The sequence below is a fragment of the Jaculus jaculus genome, chromosome Y, assembly GCF_020740685.1.
Source record: "Jaculus jaculus isolate mJacJac1 chromosome Y, mJacJac1.mat.Y.cur, whole genome shotgun sequence".
NCBI lineage: Eukaryota > Metazoa > Chordata > Mammalia > Rodentia > Dipodidae > Jaculus > Jaculus jaculus.
In genome coordinates, this window is record NC_059126.1 from 3,236,115 (window position 1) to 3,251,109 (window position 14,995).

At 36.7% G+C, this 14,995-nt stretch overlaps 1 non-coding gene across 1 annotated transcript; it reads left to right on the plus strand.

The window, feature by feature from the left end:
- Positions 1-12,505: 12,505 nt before the first annotated feature.
- Positions 12,506-12,610, plus strand: LOC123457128. The gene has a single exon (XR_006634902.1). It is a non-coding gene; the product is annotated as a U6 spliceosomal RNA (small nuclear RNA).
- The last annotated feature ends 2,385 nt before the right edge of the window (positions 12,611-14,995 follow it).

Consider the following 14,995-nt stretch of genomic DNA (forward strand, 5'->3'; position numbering starts at 1 on the left):
TGTAGAAATCATCCCTTTGAGAACTAGCATCCAGAGGCTCTGAACACCAACTGTAAGAACCACCATCATTTAGAAATAGTATTATTAGTACATTACTGGTAAGGGAAAGAATGGCTCTTAATGTAAAATAGCTGCAGTGGACAATGACAAGAGAAGGTAGAAATTTCCTCAGTTAAATTTGACCATGAAGTATAGGAATGGTCCTCGTTAAATAATATTTATACTATGCCTAGACCATTGATTTTAGCAATTGCTTAATCATTTTTTTCAATTGCCCAATTATTAAACAGCCTTAATAGACGGTGCAAAGCAAGTGTAGGAATGGCTGTCATTAACAAATGGCATTTATAATCTATGAAGGAGACAGAACAATTGAACTTGCTGAGAAATAGCCAAAGCAGGCTTTGGTAAGCATGTGTATGAATTGATCTCATTGTGAAACAGCCTTAGAAGACAAGGACCAGAAAGTGTACAACTGATCTTCACTGATAAATCCTCTTACTTAGCTCTGACTAGCATGTGTAGGGACTGCTGTCATTGAGAAATAGCATTCATGGACTGTGATGTGTAAGTGTGAAAATAGAACCAACTTAGAAATAAGGGAGTAAACTTTGAACAGAATATGAAGGAATGACTTTCATTTAGATATAGATGTATTTGACTATGATCTTTGAAAATATACTTCAGATATTCTAATGAACAAATACAGAAATTACCTCCATTGAGAAATATGGCCTCACAGTGCCCAACACTTCCTACACAAGACCATCATAAGAGGAGTAAATGATCATGACTTCAAAATATAAGAGACTGATTGAGATGGGGAGGGAAGATGATGGAGAATGGAGTTTGAAAGGGTAAAGTGGGGTGATGGAGGGTATTACCATGGGATAATTTTTATAATCATGGAAGTTGTAAATACAAATTTGAAAAAAAAAGAACAAAAAAGGAATATTTCTAGTAGATTCACCATGTCCAAAATGTAAGAATTGCCATGAAATATAGCCTTCATTATCTCTGTCCACCATGTGTATGAATGCCCTCCATAAAATAGCCTTAGGGTACCCTGGCCTGTAAGAGGAGAATTGCCATCAGTCAGAAGTAGCATTAATACAGTTTGAATGGCAAGGATAATAAAAGCCTTCACTGATAAATAGCCTTAGTTGTCCCTGGCCAGCAATTGTAGGAATTGCCTCACCAAGACATTGACTGGGGGCCCTGGAGGTTGCATGCACAGAGTGAGCATACCAGATCTCCCTGATCTCTAGCTCCTCGCACTTCCCTAGTGCATGGTGGTCCCTCTCTGAAGCTGGCTTTGGGCTGCTTGGATCCTGAAAGCATGCTGCTGTAGCAGGCCCCATGCTCCACCTCCTGGATTGAAAGACCCTGTTGCCCCCAATTTCAGGATATCCAGGGCAAGAGTGTGTGTATGCAGTGTAGAGAGATGTCAAGAGGTAAAGTACCCCTCACACTTAAGCCCAGAAACAGCTGAAATCACAGAGTAACTGGGGAGATGAACAACAGTAACACTTCCGTGATGAACCTAATAATCACCACAGTGTGTGGAAGATAGAGTCTGAGGATACTCAACATCTACCAAAGCAGAGATCCAGAAGCTCCTAAGTGCTTACCACTGATGTAGACATAAAATTCACCCACCATGGCCCAATGAATTTTGCAGAAGAGGGGCCAAAAAGATTTTAAGATGAACAGATTGAGACTTCATGCCAAGAGGTACTCCCTCTCCTGAAAAACACTGACAGCTCCTCCATAAATGCAAAAACTATAACCCCATGGGGCATACCTGCAAACCCACTGAGGAGTGTCCTCAGTGGACTGTGGGTAGGGACAAAGGAAAACAGGGTACCACCATGTGATCTATCCATATGAACTATGTTGGTGTTGTTAATAATGTTAATAAGCATTAAAAATTAAGATAGGAGTATTCCTGTGAAAAAGCAAGAAGCTGTATCTGAAACACAGAGAGTGTGGATATTATGTATTAAATATATAAATTTATATATGCAGGCAAAATATGCTAAGAGATATGGAGACATATTAATTTATTGATATTAACAAATTTAAATCACCCAATTTAAGAGAGATTTAAGTCCTACAATAACAAATACATAGACACTGTTTTTGTGAAAAGTATTGACCTATCATTTGCATACTTAGGCCCTCTTATCATATGTACATAGGAACTGAAAGGCACATAGTGCGGAATTCTGGAATTTTGTGTCCTTTGCTTGGGTTACCTGATCACCTCTGTATATAAGCACATTGGAGCAGAAAAGTAAGGTGCTATTAAATCTACACTTGTTTTGTATTCTAATTGCAGCCAAAACTCTCAAACAGATCATTCCATATGTGAAGTTAAGTCTTTACACCAGAGCAGAAACAAACCTGACCTGATAGCCAATTTATTTCTCCAGAAATAGAGACATCTTTTTTTCTGTTATTAACATCTTCCCTAATTATGGAAAATAGACCATGATAATTCCTTCCCCTGTCACTTTCTCATTTACAATTCCATTCTCCATCATATCCACACACCAGCTCAAATAGCCTTTTATTTTGATATCATAATCATTTCCTCCTATTATGATTTTTTTGCATAGATAGTGCCAGACAGTGCTAGGTCTAGTATATCCAGGTCTTTTTATGTCTGGAAGAACTCATTTAAAAGAGAGAAACTAGCCCACTGGTAGAGATAGACTGAGGGAGTAATAAGTGCATCACATCCAGATTGAGACTATATATTCAATTACAGATTTTTTTAAATCTCGATTTAAAAAAACAAGAAATACAGCTGGGCTAAAGTAATGGTTTTGTGTTTAAGGGTCAGGTGCTTCCTTGAAAGCTTAATGGCCTTAATCTAATTCTTCTGTACACATATAGAGAAAAATGGACCAAATGGTCCATGCATCTAGAGGACATTTGCAGGAGGACGGAGCCCTGGCACATCCCTCTTTCTTTCTCTTTATCTCTTATCCTTTCTCTCTTCCTCTCTTCACACATAAGATATATTTCAATTATTTGCATATTGCTATGCAAAGCAAGGGTAGCATATACCTTTGTTGATAAATAGACTTTGTAGATTTCAATAAGCAAAATTAGAAATTTTTATTGTTTTCAAATAGTCTTAATTTACTCCAACCATCAATTGTTGTATTGGAACTCCTGGAGAAATAGGCTTAGTACACTTATTCACAGCTGAAGAAAATGGCACTCCATAAGGCATGGCTTGACAAGACTCTGACCACCAAGAGCAAGAATTGCCCACACTGAGAAATAGCCTTTATAGTCCCTGATATCCACGTGTAGCAATGTCTCTAACTGTAAAAAAGACTTACTAGACTTTGATCTGAAAATGGATAATATAACATCATTAAAAATAGCCTTCACAGTCTGAAAAATAAGACCAAGAATTGCCTTAATGAGAAACATCCCTGGTATTACCTAACTACCAAGTGTTGGAATTCTGTCATTATGAGTCAGTCTAAATACACGGGGTCATGCAAGGGTAGAAATGGCCGTTATTGAAAAATTAAGTTTACGTATTCTGGCCAGCAAGTGTAGATATTTCACTCATTGAGAAGTAGCCAAGATATAATCAGGCATGCAAGTGCGCCAACAGACCTCATTGTGAAATACATTCAATACTCTCTGAATATCCACTGGAATAATTGGTCTCACTGAGAAGCAGCTTTAGTAGATTCTCGCTACTCAGGGTATGCTGTGTTTGTTTAGAAAGACTTTTCATATACACTGACCAGTAAATTTACGAATTTTATAATCGAGAAACTGCCTCAGTGGACTCTGAACAGAACATGTAGTAACTGCCTGCATTGTAAAATAGCATTAACTGACCCCAACAGTAAGTGTAAGAATGGTACCCATAGAGCAATGGATTTGTTTGACTCTTTACATCAAGGGATGGTGAATTGTACCAGAATATCTGTCTAGTGATAGCTTTTTAATTTGTTTTACATATATTAAACTTCCTTTTTTACAAGTAGCACAGTTAAACGTAGAATCCTTTATGGGCTCTATGGATGATTGGATTTCTAATGTTGGTATCAAATTTCTCCATTGCCTATGGAAGATATACTGTCTTGTATTAACCATATAACAAATGAAAGACAATTATGTATATGAGATGAGAACGTCAATGTTTTAATGCCTTGCTAAAATTGAGTATAGACTTTTGTGGGATAAAAAGATAATTGGGGTGTTATATAGGAATAGAATTGAACATGTGTATGAACAGTCCTGAATTTGGAATGAAAAGTTATAAAAGTTCATGTACTATAGAAGCATTGTATTTGGGTGCAGACATGATACTTCATGTCTTCATGTCTTCATGTGTTTTATTACAGAGCTCACCTTGGCTTGTGTTGCTGTTCTTATACAATCACATAGGGATTGTGCTTGTTCACTCATGTGCAAGAAACAGAAGTTCCTGCTCACCCTAAACTTCCTATTGGAGCAATCCTGTTAGAAATATAAATAAAATCAAACATACCTCCACACTGTTTGGCATGTCAGGGTGGACTTAGAAAATGTCAATTTTCAGGACGACTGATGAGTTCATCACACAAGATTTAAACAGGGAAATACTGTCAAGTATAAGTTGAGGTTTTTCATGGGAGGAAAAATGTGTAGTGGGGATTTAGTGCTTGGCAGAGAGTAACTCTTCTGACCTTTACCATATCCATCCCAAAATTAGTAGCTGGAAACAAACTACTCATCAAAGAACAAAGAAATTGGTGAAACCGGTTTACACATAGACAATGCAATACTACTCAGAAATAAAAGCACAATATTACCCTGTCAAAACTGATGAAAAATATAACTCTCTGCCTCTTTTCTGAGTCAGGATTACACTGGTACCACAAAGACATTCAGTTATATAAATTTTTTCTCCAGCTGTATTTGGAAGTGGAATCACAGTAGGGGAAGCTCCTGGAGGCAGAACTGTCCCTCTACCTGGGGTTAGTTATGAAGGTGGTTTTCAACTTCACCATGTGATAGCCTTCCATTAAACCTCAGAGGTGTGGAATCTGCATTGTGATGATGGTGCCTGGAGAACTATGGAAACCCTGGAATCTAGGTTAGTGTTGTGCAGTGTGAGAGTCATAGCCCTTGGTTATGTTGGAGGACTCAGGTGATAGCAGGTTTGTCCAGTTACAATACTGGAAGGATTCTTGATAGCTCACTGGGACACACTACTTCTATGTGTACAGAGCCTGATGCCCCGGGAAGTGTCTATATATCATTCTGATCCCCCCACCACGTCCTTCTATGAACTTTGATTCCCTCAGTTCTGCTACTATTCTCCCAGTAACCTCTCTCACACCGCATCAGCATTTAGTATAGTGTCTACTTTCACCAAGCAGATTCCCCATACTGATAATATCTCCCCATCCCATGGAGTGACCATCTTGCCCTATTAAACATGGCACACAAGGACTTATGGGTCTATCATAACCATTTTCTCTCTCCCTCTCTCCCCTTATGAACTATGGTTTCACTCTACCCCACGGAAATGTAGAATTCACGAGGTAATCTCAGAATGGCCTCAAAGACAGTGATCCTCCTACCTCCAACACTTGGCTGGTATTAAAGGTGTGCATCACCACACCTATTCCTCTTCTCTTTTAAGAACAAAGCAGAAGGCCAGTGTCATATGTCAAAATATTCCAGTAAACTATTCTTCTCTCATAGCTCATAGAACTGACAGAAAACTGCAGTATTCAAGTTCTCTCTCTCTCTCTCTCTCTCTCTCTCTCTCTCTCTCTCTCTCTCTCTATATATATATATATATATATATATATATATATATATATATATATAAAACTCAGGAGTCATATTGAGACTTAGTTTCCAAATCTCTTTAAAACATGCCAGTCCAGGACCTATGCCTGCAAGACTTCGAGGGAGCCCAATATTAGCACTACACAACAATTGAAGCTCTGTAGCAGTCACAGTAAATTCTATGCGCAAATACCACAATGGATTGAGGTTCTCAACATCCTTCTCTCCATTCTAAATCTGGCTGTCATCATGTCCCTTCACAACCCCATAGAATTCCAAGGTCATACTAAATCCCTGGTTCCCCATATAAACACTGAGGAACTACACCAACAAACATCTAATGCCAAAGAGAAGCTTAAGACCCAAATCCAATCTGCCCATGTTCTCTGAACTTGTGGAGCCCTCTTTTCCATTCTCCTCCATTATATAAGAGTATAAAAGGATATTTGTCCTCAAAACATTTCTTGTGGATGGTGCACCTTCAGGTGTATAATGTCAATTTTCCAGTTCAGTTCTGCAATCACTTACTACTAATCTCATTACCAAAATAAAAGGAATGTCAAACCCAGACAGGATGTGTAAATGAAAAAAAAAGAAAAGAAATAGAAAGGAAAGGAAAGAGAGAGAGAGAGAGAAAAAAAAAAAAAGCAAAACTTCCAGAGCCTTGTGATTACCAGCTGGATCCTCACACATCCTGCAAATATGGATTTTATCTACAGTATCCTACCACATCTGTGCAGAGTGAGAGAGCTGTCCTGAGCTTCTCAGGAAGAGGGGAGACAGACACTAAGACCATGAAGATTCTGTTTCTGGCTGCGGCTCTCAGCTGCTTTTTGTGTGCTGAGAAGAAACCTCTGACGGTACCATGTCTACCATCATCTGACAGAGGGCAGGTGATCATGATCTCAGGTGTATGTCCCTTCTACAAGGGCATGAATGTGATTCGATAGGGCAATGGCTCACTGTTCTGTGTTTTCATAATCCAGTAATGATCCTCTTAATATTCTTAAATTAGTTTGTACTTGATATGAAGGTGTTAAGAATAAAATATTGTGTTCTACATAGTAGACTGTAGGTCTGCCTGGACTAGGTTGAATCCCTACCTTAAAAAAAAATGTATTCTCAGAGATTATATCTTAGAAATCATATAAAGTCTATGCTATAAATGTGATTCCTTCCATATTGTATTTTAGTTAGGGTTTCTATAACTTTTCGTGGCATGCCTTGCTCTTTTCACTTTTAAAATGTTACCATAGAATGGATGAGCACTCATAAATATAGTTGACTTTCCTTAAATTTCTTTTTCATGTCCTAAACCATTTTTAATATTTCTAGAAGTCTGTGAATAGCCAATAAAATAAAATATTAAGGAACTTTTATACATAACTTCAATAAATGAATAGCAAAGGTTAATCATTATGACTGGCCAAAAAGTTACACACATATCCATAAGCTGCAAATATTGCAGTATATCCCTTGGACTTAACCATAGTTTCAAGGGAGACTAGGATAATGTGCATAACGTTGAAACTACATCTCCACCCACAAGGATTTGATGCTTATATTTTTATGAATAAAATCAGGTGCCATGTTCACAATAGATATTGATGAGGAAAGTTAGAGGAATGGCTGATACTTCTAATTGAACATTTCATTTTAGTTTTCAGGGAAATATCGCACGGTGTCCATAGCTTCACACAGGTTAATCAGCAGAGTAGAGAATGGCCTGTTAAGGATTTCTGTACATGAGTTGGAATTTTATGATGCTTATAAGGAAATGTTCATCACTTTTGATTTGAGGTAAGCAAGATTTTTCTTGTGTGCAAGAAACCAAATGTGGCATTCTGGCTGCTACAAAGGTGGCAAATTTCTGGTGGGACACAGAGAGCTGCTATGAAAAATTGAGTGGCTGTCCATTCTTGAGAGAACCATGAGGTGTTTGCTTGTGCTACATTTCAGTCCCTGCCAGAAGCCAGTTATATATAATGGCATGAATAAATCTTAGATGACCCAGAGATGCACAGCTCTGTCTGATGTTAATGATTTATATTAACTTTTTGAACGTGCTAAGAAAAATATGATACCTGTCATGCCCATAACATGATAAACTCAGGAAGATCCAGTGGCTGTGCTTTGGAGTTTTTCAATACCTAGCAGAGAAAGTATACTATTTTCTTTTCCAAACTTAATCCATGACTTTGAAAATGACTTCACATTCTTGAAACTCTTGCCTAACACTCTCAGGTAGTGTGATAACAGGCATATGCCACCACATGCAATTGGATTGGATAAGTCATGAATTAATTATCTGCTGAAATTCTATAGTGTCATAATTTCACAGTAGCATTCTGGGTTAATTTCATAGACCTAGCAATCAGGTACATTTACATGAATTTATTCACAATCTTTGTTAGAAGAATTATTTATACATTGACTTTTACCAAATCCAGGGTAAAAAGGATACACTCCATCTCCAAGAACTTCCAACACCCAAAATAATCACCTGCATAAATACGAAGAACATTGGGAGAAAAGAAATTACACCTCACCAGGGCACACACTTACTTAACAATTACCTTCCATAAACTGAGTGTAATTGTTAATATGTGTATGAGACTAGGGACAGTGCCTTGCTGCAAAAACATTAACTCCAGAAATTAGAAAATGTCCAAAAATATTTTTGTTTTACACAGAAATTTGAAAGATACCAGGAGTCTGATCTCTTCACTTCACAAGTAAAAAAAAAAAAAAAAAAAAAAAAAAAAGTTGTGGAGATGGTTCTGTGGATCAATTTGTTTACCACACAAGCATGAGGAGCTTAGTTTAGCTTGATAGAATATAAAAATATAGTGGTGTTAGCATAGTTCTGAAAGTCCAGTGTTAGGGAAGTAGAGAAAGGATGACCACAAAAATGTGCCTATGATTTCCCTGGGAGATTCAGTGAGATCCAGGTTCAACAAGAAAAACTCAGCATGAGAAATAGGTCAATGAAATGTACCAGCAACATTGACAGCAGGCTCACCATGGCACATGCTACACACAAATCAATATTCCTACAAGTATGCATGTGCATGATACAAACACATGCAGAGAGAAATTAATATCAGGACCACACTGGAAAGAACCATTATGGGCAGAATTTAAATTGTTTGAAAAATAAGTTAAAATTCAGAGACCACTCCCCTCTCTTGTATTAGGGTTTAATGTAAAACAAGATAGTTGCTCAATATTCAAGTGAAATCCAATGCAGTAACACTGATAAGTAAATTTTTGGAAGGTGTCTTTATCAGGTGAGAAAGTATGAGAACAAGAAGAACCAAAGATGAAGGTTGACATAACTGTACCTGTATTTTCAGGGTGTAGTGGATAAGTAAAATTAGGAAATTACAAAATAAAACATTGTTCTTAATATGAATGAATGGTATGATCTTGTATGAATTTGCTTACAAATGAGTATGAGGTATGCCTCTATTTCTTATCAGGAATGTTGGTCAAGAAAAGTAGATTTTTTAAAAATGTTTTCTTTTTGTTATAATAAAGTAATAAAGAAATGTTTCATTTTAAGATTTTGTCTCACAAATTAGGATGTTAGGAAATGTGAAGGATAGATAGTTAATTAGAAGATAGATAGATAGATAGATAGATAGATAGATAGATAGACAGATAGATAGATTATTGATAAATAGGTAGTGAGATAAAGAGAGAACACAGCAATATAATTTTCCATATAGAATCACAGTTGGTAACATGCTAATTTTATAATGCTGGCCTGTGCATTTCATACATTACAGATTTTAACATTGTGTCCTAAATATATACAGTCAAAATACAGGAAGAATTGTAAACAAAAAAGTTAGACCAGCCGGGAGTGGTGGTGCATGCCTTTAATCCCAGCACTTGGGAGGCAGATGTAGGAGGATCACCATGAGTTCGAGGCCACCCTGAGACTCCATAGTGAATTTCAGGTCAGCCTGGGCTAGAGTGAGACCCTACCTCAAAATAAACTCAAAAAAATAAAACAAAACAAAAAGTTACACCAAAGACATAATCATCAATTTCTGAATATATCCATTTAGGCATTGAAGTAGAGCTGGCAGACAACTAAAGTTTGAGTTTACAGATGTCAAAATTGCAGTCTTGAGCTGTGAAAATGGCTTATCTTTGAGGCATTTGCATGTGAAACCTAAGGACCACAGTTGGATTCCCCAGGACCTCTCTAGATCAGATGCAAAAGGGGACACATGCATCTGGAGTTCATTCACAGCATTTGGAGGCCCTGGCATGCCTATTTTCTCTTTCTCCCTGTCTCCTTCAGTCTTCCAAATAAATAAATAAATAATAATACATTGAAAAATTCCAGGCTGATCCTCAACATGAGGAGTGTGACTGTCATTCCCAAATGCACTTGCCCCTGGAATCCAACGTGTGAAGGAAGATTTGGCTGTTTCCATTAAGAGGCGAGGCTTCAGGCCATCATTCAATACAGACACTCCTCTCTGCTAGATGTGCTTCACACACAGTCTGCTCCCCCAAAGTGAACCATGCTGACACAGATTCAAATGTACAGAAATCTGTGAATAATCACCTATGAATTCTGTAAAGTAAAATGAAGACAAGGCATAGGGCAGTCAGAGCGAGTTTTACTCTCAGCATATGAACTGTAGTACAATTTTTTTTTTTTTTGGTCCATTCAGTAGTATGTTGTATATTAATGGATGCCTAATGTATTTCTTATAACTTCCCTATAGGCAAGATGGAGAGTGCCACCGATACAGACTCAAAGCACTGAATTTAATATATCTAAATCAAAGCAATTCTAGTAAGTATCAGATTTTTATGGGTGACTACGTAAAACCAACTCTAGAGTGCCTTCAACCTCATGGCCATGTTGTTTACTATCTCTTGCTCTGAGCCAGGGTTGTACAGAAGCATCTTACCACATGAGATTTTTATTGTTTCTCACACTTCCAGGTGATTCACTTCAAATATGGCTGGAATTAGAAGAGGTTATTACTTTTAATGCCACCGACACTTGGATATTCTATGACCCATATCATACCTCCCCAAGAGTCTGGTTCTGTCATCTTGGCGGGGATTACAGAAGTAGGTATAATTGGTTTCAAAGATCTGCTAGTATTGTCTTTTCATATAAGCCAAGATGCTCACCTGTAATCTTACACAAATCTTTACACTGCTTGACATTCTTAAAACGTCCTGTGCAAAGAAATGATGAACTGCACACATTCAAAATATAAAATGGTATTTAGCTCTCAATTTCACATGAATGGATTTCTGACGTCAGCAAAAAATTCTGCTACTTGTTACAAGTTTACTTGCAAAATGCTCTGAAAAAGTGAATGAAATTTTGCCTATGGAGTTTGGGAAAACCTTTTTCTCACATGGTTCTCATTGTGGGGTTACCCAGTTATTGCATGGCCAAAAGGCATAGACATTTACTTTCAGATGTAGGAAACATATTAGAGCCCTTTGACATCAACTGTGACCTTACAAAATTTAGTCTACAATGAATATCGGCAATTATTCTTTAAGTAATGTATAATTTAAATTGTGACCTTGGTGTGTTCCCACTCTACCACAGTGGATAAAAACACAAATACCATAAAAACTAAGACCATTTTCACTCACAGTTGTAAAAGCATAAGGCAAATCCTCCTGAGTGTTGGAATTAAAGGCATGCACTACCATGCCCAGCCGAATAAATAAATAGTTTTTAAAAAATAAATAAATATTTTAAAAGAGAGTTGGAGAAATGGATCAGAGGTTAAGGATCTTGTCTGCAAAGCCCAAGGACCAAAGTTCAATTTCTCAGTGCCCTATTAAAGCCAATTCAGAGTGTATGGGGTACATCTGGAGCTCATTTGCAATAGTTGGAAGACCTAGCTTGACCATTCTCAATCACTCTTTCTCTCTTTCACTCTCTCTCCTTTCATCCCTCTCTCTACCTCTCTCACCCACTTTGCTAAAATATATAAGTAAATATATTTTTAAGTGTCCACTATCTAGCCATAGTATCTCATGTTTGGGTCAATAATGAATGCAGTTCCAGTATAGGTTTCTTAAAGGCAAACAAACAAAATGGCCACATGTATCCTTTTCTGGATATACCTACTATGTTTTTATTAAAGCTTAATCTGCATATAAAATTTTTGAATATTATTATATGAAGATTATGTTCTGCCCAGACCCTTATTAAATGACCAATGTAGTTAATCTATTCCAGTAAAGTCATCCCAATTTTTATTCATATCACTGCTGTTCTTAGGCACTCAGCAATTAAGACTTTTTTTTTTTTAATTTGTTTACTAAAGAGAGAAAGAGAATATGGGAAATCCAGCACCTCTAGTCACTCCAAAGAAACACCAGACACATGCACCACTTTCTACACCTCTCTGATGAGGGTACTAGTGAACAGAACCTGAGTACTCAGGTCTCAAAGGCAAGTGCATTAACCACTAAGCCATCTCTTCTGCCCATTAGTTAGATTTTAAATGACCTTAATTTGAATGTGATGCAACCAAATAATTGCTCATGTGTCTGAAACTAACAACTTGGACTTAACATTACCTCAATACATCCATTAGTACAAGTATTAAGCTTTATATCTTTTGTAATTAGGATATTTGGGGTATGTTGAATTAGAGACACAGTTTTTACTTAATATGAAGTGGTTGAGGTAGTACATTTACTAAAATTTGGAATGATACAGATTAGATTAACATGGCCTCCGTTCCAGAATGGCAAACAAACTTTTGAATTGCTCCATATTTTACTTATTTTTTTTATTATTCATTTGAGAGAGAAAGTGGAGAGAGACAAAGAGAGAGAGAGAGAGAGAGAGAGAGAGAGAGAGAGAGAGAGAGAGAGAAAGAGAGGGAGAGAGAGAGAGGGAGAGAAGTAGCATCCCAGGGAATCCAACTACTGCAAAAAAAACCCAAAAAACTCCAGATACATGTGCAGTTTGTTCATTTGGCCTATGTGGGTCCTAGGAAATCAAACCATGGTCCTTTGGCTTTACAGGCAAATGTTTAACAACTAAGCCATCTTTTCTACTCATGTGTTCCACATTTGAAATAAAGAAAAAAATAGACACATCAAATTGGTAGAAGATATGGTACTGTTGTCTAATCTAGAAAACATATTTCCTCTCAGTCCAAAAGATTAATTACTTCTCAGTGGATTTTGTCTCAACCAATTCAATGATACTACGTTTCGAGTATTTTTATGATCAATATAACTATCGAGATGTGTTTGTAGTATTGTGTAAGTATTCAATTTCATTTTCTTTTGGAGAAAGTATCTTATCTTTGGTACTTTGGAGATGAGTGTGTGCATGAAGTTTTTTCATAATCTAACTGGGTATAGGAATGTGTTCACATGTGTCTTAAAACCTTACCATAACTTGAGGTGGGCATTGTGGCACACACCTTTAACCCCAGCACTCTGGAGGCAGAGGTCCTGAGTTCTAGGCACCCTGAGACTACATATTGAATTCCAGGTATGCCTGGGCTAGAAAGAGTCAATAAGTTGAAAAACAATCAAAACAAAAAGAAGAGAAAACCTTACCACAACTTTATAAAGCCTATGTAATTCTCTGTTTCATTGGCTACTTTCTATGTATTTTTGCATCAGTGCCAATCTGTAACTCAGAATTATGTGAATCATGCTTGTATACTCCACTTTTGAAACAAAATTATAGCCACTGTTCTTGTACAGACATCCACATAAAGATTGAAGAATCTCACCCCCAAGTAAGACTCAGAATACTCCACATACATACTTACATACACACACACACACACACAGCATATAAAAATTTCCAAAACTCATTCTCACACTGAAGATCAGGTTCATGTGTGAGGTCATGATTGAGCATTGTATGATGGAAGCCTTGAGCATTGTCACCTAACACAGGATAGGATGTTGGACTGGGAATATCTCTACAAGAATAAAACAGTGACATCATTTTATGTTTTCTGATGTGAATGTAACATCTCTTCTATATTGGAACTAAAATTTACTGTATCAAATTTGATGTTAAGTTTTTGACCTTTCAATTTTTTTTTGTTTGTTGTTGTTGGCAAAAAGAGGTAAATACAGACATCAAAATCAGTAGAAAAAACTTGGAAAGCATTAGTGATTCAGAAAATAGGGAGATTTAGGAGGAGGGAGATCAAGGGGGATAATTCCAGCGAATATTTAGTGTATGTGTGGGAATTGTCTGTAAAACTTTTAGAAAATCTATAGTATAACCCATGGACTATGTGAGGTCTTTAAGTGATTTCCCCTTTCATTTTATTTTGTTACATAGAGTAGAGAGTAGATTACATAACATAAACTTGGACAAAATAGAAAGTGTTGACACACTCAGATCGAATCATCACAAATTTCCAAATGTGCTTTACAGTGTTCCTTATCTTTTGAAGTGAAAATATGAGACGAAATTACTTTCATGCCATGTTTCCAAAATCTAGAAAAGTTACATAAACCTGAATGCATGAACTGATCTCCAATTAAGCTGTCCTTGCTGGGTTACATTACCAACATGAAGGGAATAATGAACAGAAAGGATGATGTGCCATTGGGAAAATAAAGCTTGATAAACCTATGGTTTATAAAGTAGGGTGAGTTTTGTGTTTAGAAAGGACCCTTATAGCCATATTTTCTGACTTCTATTCCATGAAATTCAGCAAAATGCCACATTATCAGTGAAGAGACACAGAGAGTATAACAAGATTATTAGTGAAAAGAAAATTCCAAATCAAAATATCCTGGATGTCACCAAGACAGGTGAATCACTCTTGGGCTATCATGGGAAAATAAAGATTAAAGAATGTCTGTCATCCTCTGATAGCCATTTCTCATTCAGAATACTTATGATTAAAGATTTCTCATTTATGAAGTGAATGTAATACCACCTCATCCTCTTTTTTGTATTTTACAGACACATGTCCAAAATGGAGATATGGACTGTGTAAGCAGAAACATGGCTTTCACAACTATTCAAATGTTCAAGCTAAATGGCATTTGAAGTCAATTCAGTCATTAAAACAAAAATTATTAATACAAAAACATGAAATAAATGGTGCATTAGTGCAATATTTATAATTAATGTAATGGGAAATTAGTCCTGTTTAAATAGTGATTTTCTTTAAAT